This window comes from Euprymna scolopes, chromosome 2 (assembly GCF_053919585.1).
Source record: "Euprymna scolopes isolate OS-2025 chromosome 2, ASM5391958v1, whole genome shotgun sequence".
In the NCBI taxonomy this organism is placed as follows: Eukaryota; Metazoa; Mollusca; class Cephalopoda; order Sepiida; family Sepiolidae; genus Euprymna; species Euprymna scolopes.
The window spans coordinates 83,670,421-83,679,395 of record NC_136483.1 but is presented as its reverse complement, the minus strand read 5'-3'; the positions used below and the strand labels follow the sequence as shown (position 1 = coordinate 83,679,395).

Below are 8,975 nucleotides of genomic sequence, written 5' to 3'. Positions count from 1 at the left end.
ACTGAAAAAAGATTAAAAGTTCACGTTATAAAACAAAAGTGTTTCTGGACTTGTTTATTTAAGGAGGTAAACGAATACATCGGTAAATATATTCCCTGCCTAACGAAAAATTTGAGGAAGCAGGAATGCGATTTGCCTCGATTTCCTTTTGCGAAACTGGCGTTAGATATTTCCGCGTACTACCCAAATACTCTTTCAGGTAACCACTATATAGTGACATTTATAGATATATACAGTAGTTGGCCGAAGGCTTTTGCAGTTCCTAATAAGAAATCAGAAACAGCGGTGCATCTGTTGATTGATGAGATTTTTCCCAGATTTAGGGCACCACTGCAACTTTTAACGGATAATGTGCCCGAAAACATAAACAAGATAATGAAAAAGACATTAGGGGAATCAGACATACATCACATGACCACGTCATTTCATCATTCTGAAAGTAATGGTAACGTAAAATGATTCCATAAAACGATGCATGATGTCTTATTAAAGAAGGAAGCAACGAACAGCCATGGGATATTTACATCAGATGTTAATGAATCTTATGTTCCATGTGAGTGACACGAAAAAGTTTTCACCATACTACTTACTCTACAACAGAGATGCTTTTCTGCCAATAAATAACATATTTAGATTACGTAGAGTATATTTCGGTGATGAAGGTCTTGAAATCGCTTTGCAAGAGATGCATCGGACCTTTACTCTAGTTAAAAATAACATTAGGAAGGTTTGGAAAAAGATGATAGAAAATTCGGATTGAAAAACAAAGACCGTAGAATTCAAGATTTGTGACTTAGTTTACTACAAAAACCACCAAAAGTTGGGTAAATTAAATGTACGCTGGTAGCCGTACTATGTAGTTATGGAAAAAAATTAAAAATTAAAAAACAAAAATAAAACACCCCCTCCCCCCAAACAAAAAAAAAAAAAAAAAAAAAGGGTCTGTCGCTTATAGAATTAGGGACCAATTAACAGACTCTGTGACAAAGGTGCATGCTGAATATCTCCTGACAGCGTCTATTGAGACATGGGACATTTCGTTAAAACAGAGAGACCGTTAATAAAAATGCATTGGCTGCTCCAAGGAAAAGGTCGGATGAGGAAGATGATATATCATTGATGGAGAAAAAAGTGGGGACGCGTAGCACGACGGCGCAACAAGCGATTGACTTAAGGGCAAGTCATCTCCCGTTTGTGTCATTTGCGGATCTGATAGAAAGAAAAAAAGGTTCATCTGGAGATAAATAGGATTAGTACGGAGAGGGAGGAGAGTCAAAAAGGACCAGGAGAGGGGTAGTTGTTTCGAATGGGTAAGGACTTTATTCTACTTTTAGTCAAACTATGAAGCTCTGTCTTAAAATAAAAAGAAAAATTCTTTCTTCGTTGGTTCATTCATGAATGACATTTAGAAAGATAGCAGTGTTTCCCGTTTCAACAGAGTATTTGGAATGGCAGGAAGTTAAGATTTAACGAAATTAACTAAGCAGAAGAACGCATGGAGCTATCGAATGTCATTTGCCGATGCCAATTTAATAATTGCGATGCGGTTACCGTCGATGTTTAGTGAAGATGCATCGCGGTGTCTCCAGGAAAAACAAGAACTCATTTTTTGGGGGTAAAACTGTACTTTGTAAATTGTAAAACGCAATGTTCATAAAAAAAGAGAAATAATGTGTAAAGAACTGAAAAGTAAAGAAAATAAAAAAAGAAAAGAGAGAAAAATGATTTATGAACATGCAATTGTGTACATCAAACTAAAACACCTATTTGAGTATATTTTATTGTAACTGTGACATGCATTGTTTTTTTTTTTAAATTCAATTGAATAATTGTATTATTTTGTTATGTTGTATTCCATGATGGGGAAGGTGCGTGTAAAATGAAAAAATATATTAAATATATTTTTTGGAAATAACAGGGGTAGAGGTGTTAAGTTGGCAGGCGACTCCGAAGCATTCGATGGCTTACACACACGCAGATGTATTGTATGTGAGGAATGCGGGACTTTCCATCATTCTCTATTGGAAGTTCTAATTCGACCCAGAAGAAGATATCAGCCAAAGGAAATATTAATCATTAGACAATAGAAACTATTTAATATTTCAGGGGGAAAAGAATGCTTATATCAATTGTCACAAACAGAAAGCGGAGCAGTCGGTCAGAGAGAGAGAGAGAGAGAGAGAGAGAGAGAGAGAGAGAGAGAGAAAGAGAGAGAGAGAGTGAGCGAGAGAGAGAAAGAGAGAGAGAGAGAGAGAAAGAGAGAGAGAGTGAGCGAGAGAGAGAGAGAAAGAGAGAGAGAGAGAGAGAGAGAGAGAAAGAGAGAGAGAGAGAGAGAGAGAGAGAGAGAGAGAGAGAGAGAGAGAACGCAAGCTGGACATTTCTTCACCGACAACATCCATACCAACCCCACGCACCTTCATATATGCCAAAACACCAGTAATAACTTTAAATCCAAAGCTGATTGTTGGTGTGAAATAAAAACAAAATATTATTTTATGGATCAGCTGTGTTGTGTTTACTCGCTATCAGAGTAGATATACCTTGAACCGGGGTCAAAAATAGATTTAACAATTATATAGACTGGAGCGTGCATTTTGAACAACCGGCCACAGCGAATACATAACATCGCTTCGTCGTGTTATAAATTTGCGCCAGGATTTTACCCTGACCGGTGCACTAGCTGGGTTATATTTCTCTATTGTTATCTTCTACATACTCATACTTTTACGAATGATATAAATTAATGATGGGACGATTCTAATATTTTTTCATATTTCGATACAATTACTGATTCCGATTCTTTTTAAATTTCTTAATATTTAATCATAAAATTGTGTTTTTTTTTTTTGGGGGGGGATTACCGTAATGACCCATATAAAGAAATATATGAATGTATTTTCGCAGACGTAAAAGAGTACAATGGTAGCGGAGGAATATACAGAGTTTAGTTTTACTGACAGCATACAATCAACGCATATCTATCATTTTATCATTAGTATCAGCAATTGAAAATTAAGTTAAACACACACACACACACACACACACACACACACACACACACAAATTAAAAGAATCGTTTTAGGTATCGGAAAAATTTATCCATTTTTTTTCGATTCCGATACCACAAAATATTCCATTTTTTTCGATTCTCGATTCCGGTTCCGATTAATCATCCCAACGTAGCATCAATCAGCAACTTTTTGTTCGAGTAATTGTATATAATGACTCGGGCTATGAAAACAGTATATTGTTTTCATTGTTTTGACTCTCGGGTATATATCCGACACAGACACAATTAATCAACCGAGAACCACATCACTCTACATAAAAACGTATAAGATATCAATGGGTATATACCTGAGAATCAAAAGCAGGAAAAGAATATGCTGTTGTTATATCCTTATTAATGACTTCCTTACAAGTTATATCCTTATTTTATTTTTTATTTGGAATCCTTTTAAGATGAGGCCTCATAATTTGTGAATTCATTTCTTTTTTTGCGGGCTCATCTTCAGTCATCTTTTTTAGTCGTTGTTTTGCCATTGTCTGAAGATAGCGGTTTCAATCTTACCCAAGCAGACCAGAAGCTTAGTTCGCACAAATGTGGCGAGACAACAACTATGGAAGGTAGTAATTACTAGGGATAAGTTACAAAGCTCGGCATTCCTATCCCGTCGCGGTTAATCACCTGAAAAACATGACGAAACAATAAGAAATCTGAAGATAAGAATGACAGTCCGCAAAAAGAATGAATGCACAAGTAGTATCATGTTTTAACATTAAATATTCCAAAATCAAAGTCAAATTCGATCATTTTCCGTACGCAGTGAAAGGTATACATTTAATAGAATTACATTTAAGCTCAATGTTTTTTTTTTAACCCAAACAATACATATTGCCACTGAGACATAAGAGACTACTGTGATTAAGGCCAGATTTATGTGTGCAGCGAATGTTTGTTAACATTACATTTAATTTTCTGCGTATTGGCACGTATATTAAACAAATGTGTATCAAACTCAAACCTCTGTCCCATCGCCGCAATGTTACATATCTGCACTTGTACCATCTCAACGTAAATACCCCTGAATAATCCGACTATCAGTAAAACACCCACGTTTTTACGGTAGAAGTCATCAGATACCGGAAAGCTTTCTACTCTAATAGTTTCTTTTCTCGAAGATTTCTCTCCTTGTCCCCTATTCCCCCGACTGTACCAACATGCAGAAAAATAATTTTATCCTTCCAAAATTTTGACAACTTTCCGGTTGACCACATACTCTATTGTATAGCCGACAATGCACTGTATGATATGTAACAGAAGTATTTTCACTGTTTCAATGCATTCAAATTTGAAAAATAAATAACGATTTAAAGACCAATCAAAATGCAGATTAAAAAAAACATTTATTTAAACTAGCGGGACATGTGGAAATTTCAAAGAGAACCCATTCATATATAATATGTTGATGTTGGTATTCTGTAGATGTTCAGTGTAATAGAGGCGCTCTAATATTATTGTAGCTCTTTCGTTAAAACTGCAAAAGTATTTATTTAAACTAGCAGGGACGCCCGGCGTAGCCCGGTCATAAAGTACGCTTAAATATGATATTTTCATTCTTGCAGATTTTCTATATCTTATTATAGAGTTAATGTTCTATCGACTTTTATATATTATAAAGTTGCGATTTCAATATATATATATATATATATATATATATATATATATATATATAACTACTTCATTTACTCACATAAAATTAATATACGAAAGTATAAATTTATGCGTAAACTTTAAGCATTTACTTCAAAATTGCTCAATACGTAGGTAGAGCTAGTTAGTAAGTTATAAAATATATATGGCGATTAAGCTACACTGAATATATATAAGCCTGAAGAGTCCTAGAGTGGATGAAACGCGGAATATTCAGTGTAGCTTAATCGCCATATATATTTTATATATATCCATATGACTTAGGTGCATCAGCTTGAGTCGAAACGGAAACGAAAACTTATGAAAAATTCTTGATAAAATTATTTATAAAAAATAGATGACTTAAGTGCCATCAGCTATAATCGAAACCGAAACCAAAACTTATGAAGAATTCTTGTTAAAATTATCTATAAAAAATAAATGACTTGAGTGCCATCAGCTATAATCTATCATATCTATTATAAAAAATGGAAGTCCATAATAATTCAACGATAGTCACTCGGATGTAAGCGTGACACACAAAATAAATAGCACACACGCTATCCTATTAATATATAGATTATAATTTTCGATCCATATAAGAATCTTCATTAGAAAAATAGACACCATTTTTTACGTGGAGCGTTATTATATTGATATACGTAGTTTTCTGTATTCTGTATATATATGGATTGAGATTCTTTTTTATGTCCGACTCGAATTGCTCCGTGCTTTGGTGTGTACGCGTGAGTAAGTAGTAAAAAGTATTTTCACTAATGCATTGAAATTTGAAAACTTTAACGCTTCAGACATAAATCAAAATTGCATATTTAAAAGAATAATTTTCGAACTATATAAAAGTCTTCATTAGGAAAATACAGACAATATTTTCCTTTTACGTGACGTAGTGTTATTTAGCTGGAGGTCGTCTTCTGCTCTTATTAAAGATCGACATTTAAAATAAAATATCTAATTATAGTGGTAGAAACTTACCATTAATCTGCCGCGGTAGTCATCGTGGGCGAATTAGTCGGCTTATTCTGAAAGAGGAAATTTTTTAGAAAATACCAAATTCGCAAGCGCCCTCCCAACCAGTTATACCACAATCAGGAGATATAACGACCTTACATTTAGAATTTCTTCTTGTGTGAAGGTGCCACCGTTCTTCTACACACTTCTGAATCAGTGAAAATAATATAATCATTTGGAAAAAACATTTTGAAAGGAAAAATAAAAGTAGAAGTAATCATAATATAAATGTAAACGAATTATCCAATGATCGAAACCAATCTTGGAAATCAAATCCATTTTATTCAAATAGTAACAGTAAAAAGAAAGATAGGAGGCGTTTCGCAATATGGTTTAATCCGCCATACAGTAAGTATATTCGCTCGGATATTCCCCCAAAAGTTATAGTATCACTGATAAGAACTCTTCTAAATTTGGAAATCTCTTTCATAAAAATACTATTAAACTATCTTTTTCTACTTTATATATATATATATATATATATATATATATATATATATATATATATATATATATATATATATATATACGGGCACACATATAAAATAGATGCAACGTTGACGAATGTTAGTCACTAGTTAGCAAGTGCTAACCAAAACATAAACAGAGTTTTGTCGTTGAAAAATTGAGGAAAACGAAATATAACATTTTTATATCGAAAATATTCTTTGGTTCTTCGATGCACCCGGCTTTAGAAATCTGGAAATCAGGTCATCATTCTTATAAACTTGATTAATTTGACATAGGATTATTACTTTTTGGGTTTAAAACGATATTCATTGGTTGAAAATATTTTCAGCTAACACATTCTTGTGAAAATTGAATTGCTTTTGGGAGTGAAGAGGAACGCGAATCCCAACAAAGTGGAGAAGAAAGAGGGTAACTATTTGAGTCATTTGTCTTTTAGTATTCGCCCGAATCATGTTTTATTGAATCATTACATTCAGTCCCTATAAGATGACCTATCTTTGGCGTTCACTCTGGTCTAGTTGAATTTCTCAGAAATCAAATTCATAAGCTGACCCCTCTCCAATCGTATACAGATCCTGGTCAAGGGAGATAACTACATTGGTATTTTTTCAGTTACTTTTTTTATGATATAAAGCGCCAGGAAAGGTTAGTGGCTAAATGATGAACGACACGAACTGACAACCTTGATGTGTCAAATTCGAGTCCAGTTCATACCACATAAACACTTTCACTTAAGGATGTTGGTAACCTTCACATGACCCCTCCTGTAAGTAATATCTTGCTAGAATGAATTCTAACAGGACAGACACTGCGGAAACGAATGCCAACAATTATCATCTGATTCATACGAAATGAATGAATAATAATGATGCTTATGATGATGATGGATTTGATGATGATGGACAACAGCAACAACAACAACAACAACAACAACATACATACAAATATACATACATACAAATATGTATGTATACATACAAATATGTATACATACATACATACATACATACATGCATACATACAGACTATGTTGTTCAACAAATGGTCCCACGTTTGGTACTGACCAGGCTCAACGTCGCTTAAATTCAGCGATCTAACGAGAATATATGTATTAATGTGATTATGTTGTTAGTTGATCCGCTAAGTTTGAAATACATTTCCACCTCTGAATGCTTTTCATTATTTAGATGCCCTCCGCGCACCTCTCTATACGACACTGTCTGCCCGTCAGCTCGTTCTTTTGTCTGTTACACTTAAGTTTGAAATGTCACGTTTGTTGATAATATCGATAAACATGTAAATTTAATGAACGTGCCTTTAGTCAATGACCATATACAAAAAATACAGTTTGTTGTTTTTCGCCACCGCTGCTTTTAATATGCATTTCTGATAGGAAGATTTTTTTCTTTCAGCCTCGCTTAATCAGCGCCATATTGGCAACATTACGTAACAACAGCGTTTCAGTTATGTCATTCCATTTTTTTTTCTATTGATTCATGTGTTTTCTTTTTCGTTCTTTTTTTATTTTGTGACAGACGATAATTCATAACTGCAATTTTTGGAATAAAAACTTGAGCACCCTAGAGCTAACGCACTTCGAGGGAATATATATATATATATATATATATATATATATATATATATATATATATATATATATATATATATATATAACACGTACGATCAAAGAGCGTCGGTTGGACTGATTAACAAAGAGAGAAACCCAGGAAACGGACAAAAAGACAAGATAATGAAGAAAAATATAAAAAGTTTCTATCTTCAAAGACAATCATTACAAAGGCGATCGCGAAATAACAGTAGCATTTTGATTTCTATTTTAGTTTGTTGGTATTTTTAGCTTTAACTATCTCATATTGTAGTATTGTCACTTTTCTCCCTTTCTTTCCATCTCTCTCTCACTCTCTCTGCATATGCGCGTGTGTGTGTGTGTGTGTGTGTGTGTGTGCATTTTGTTTCATCTTACTTCAATCAAAGTTCTCAAAAATGAAGAAGTCCTTTCTTAGGGCGTTTACGCTTGATCTCTATATGAGATACATAGATATTCGAGTGTTGCTTTCAATTCTTCTTTTACCTCTCAAATGTCGAGTTATTAATTAATAAGATAACCATGTTATAGTCCATCTTTTTGTGGTTTCTTGGTGTTGCCGGATTTCCAGGACAATAATTCGTCTAGGCTGGTGGAGTATCCAGCTTCGATGCCGCCGTTCAGTTTCGAAAGACAAAGAATACCCTCTGTAGGTGCAACTACGCGTGTAATTGTGTGGTAAGGGTTGCGCAATCACCAACCACACCTCTTCTGAATCTGCACTGCCTGAGTCAAGTGGAAAGGAGAAGTCCAGGACGACTGGAAACAATGTCGAGATAAGTGGAGAGCACACACAGCACCTGGAAGTCCCAAATGGTCACCCATCTGGTACTGGCCAGGCTCATCGTTGCTTAACTTCGGTGATCTGACGGGAACCAGTGTGTCAAATGCGATTATGCTGTATAGTATCCAGTTTAGTGCTGTTATTATAGACAACATCACTCAGAGAAGGTACAGCATTCCTATTATAAGCCAATGTGGGGTAGCTATAACGAGAAAATCTCATTTGGGATGCGAATAATATGTTACTTTGAATATTTAGCCAGGGGTTTCTTGTAGGAGTGAAGTATTCTTATGAAAATTCGTCCTGATAAACACCTTTTCGATTTTAAGCACTCGAGGATAGTGTCTAGTCGGCATTGCGTACTTTTGTGTGTGTTTAATGAGGCTGTTTGT

At 34.5% G+C, this 8,975-nt stretch overlaps 1 pseudogene; it reads right to left on the bottom strand.

Moving 5' to 3' along the window:
- Nucleotides 1-8,587: 8,587 nt before the first annotated feature.
- On the bottom strand, nucleotides 8,588-8,705 carry LOC145241675 (5S ribosomal RNA; annotated as a pseudogene).
- Between the last annotated feature and the right edge of the window lie 270 nt (nucleotides 8,706-8,975).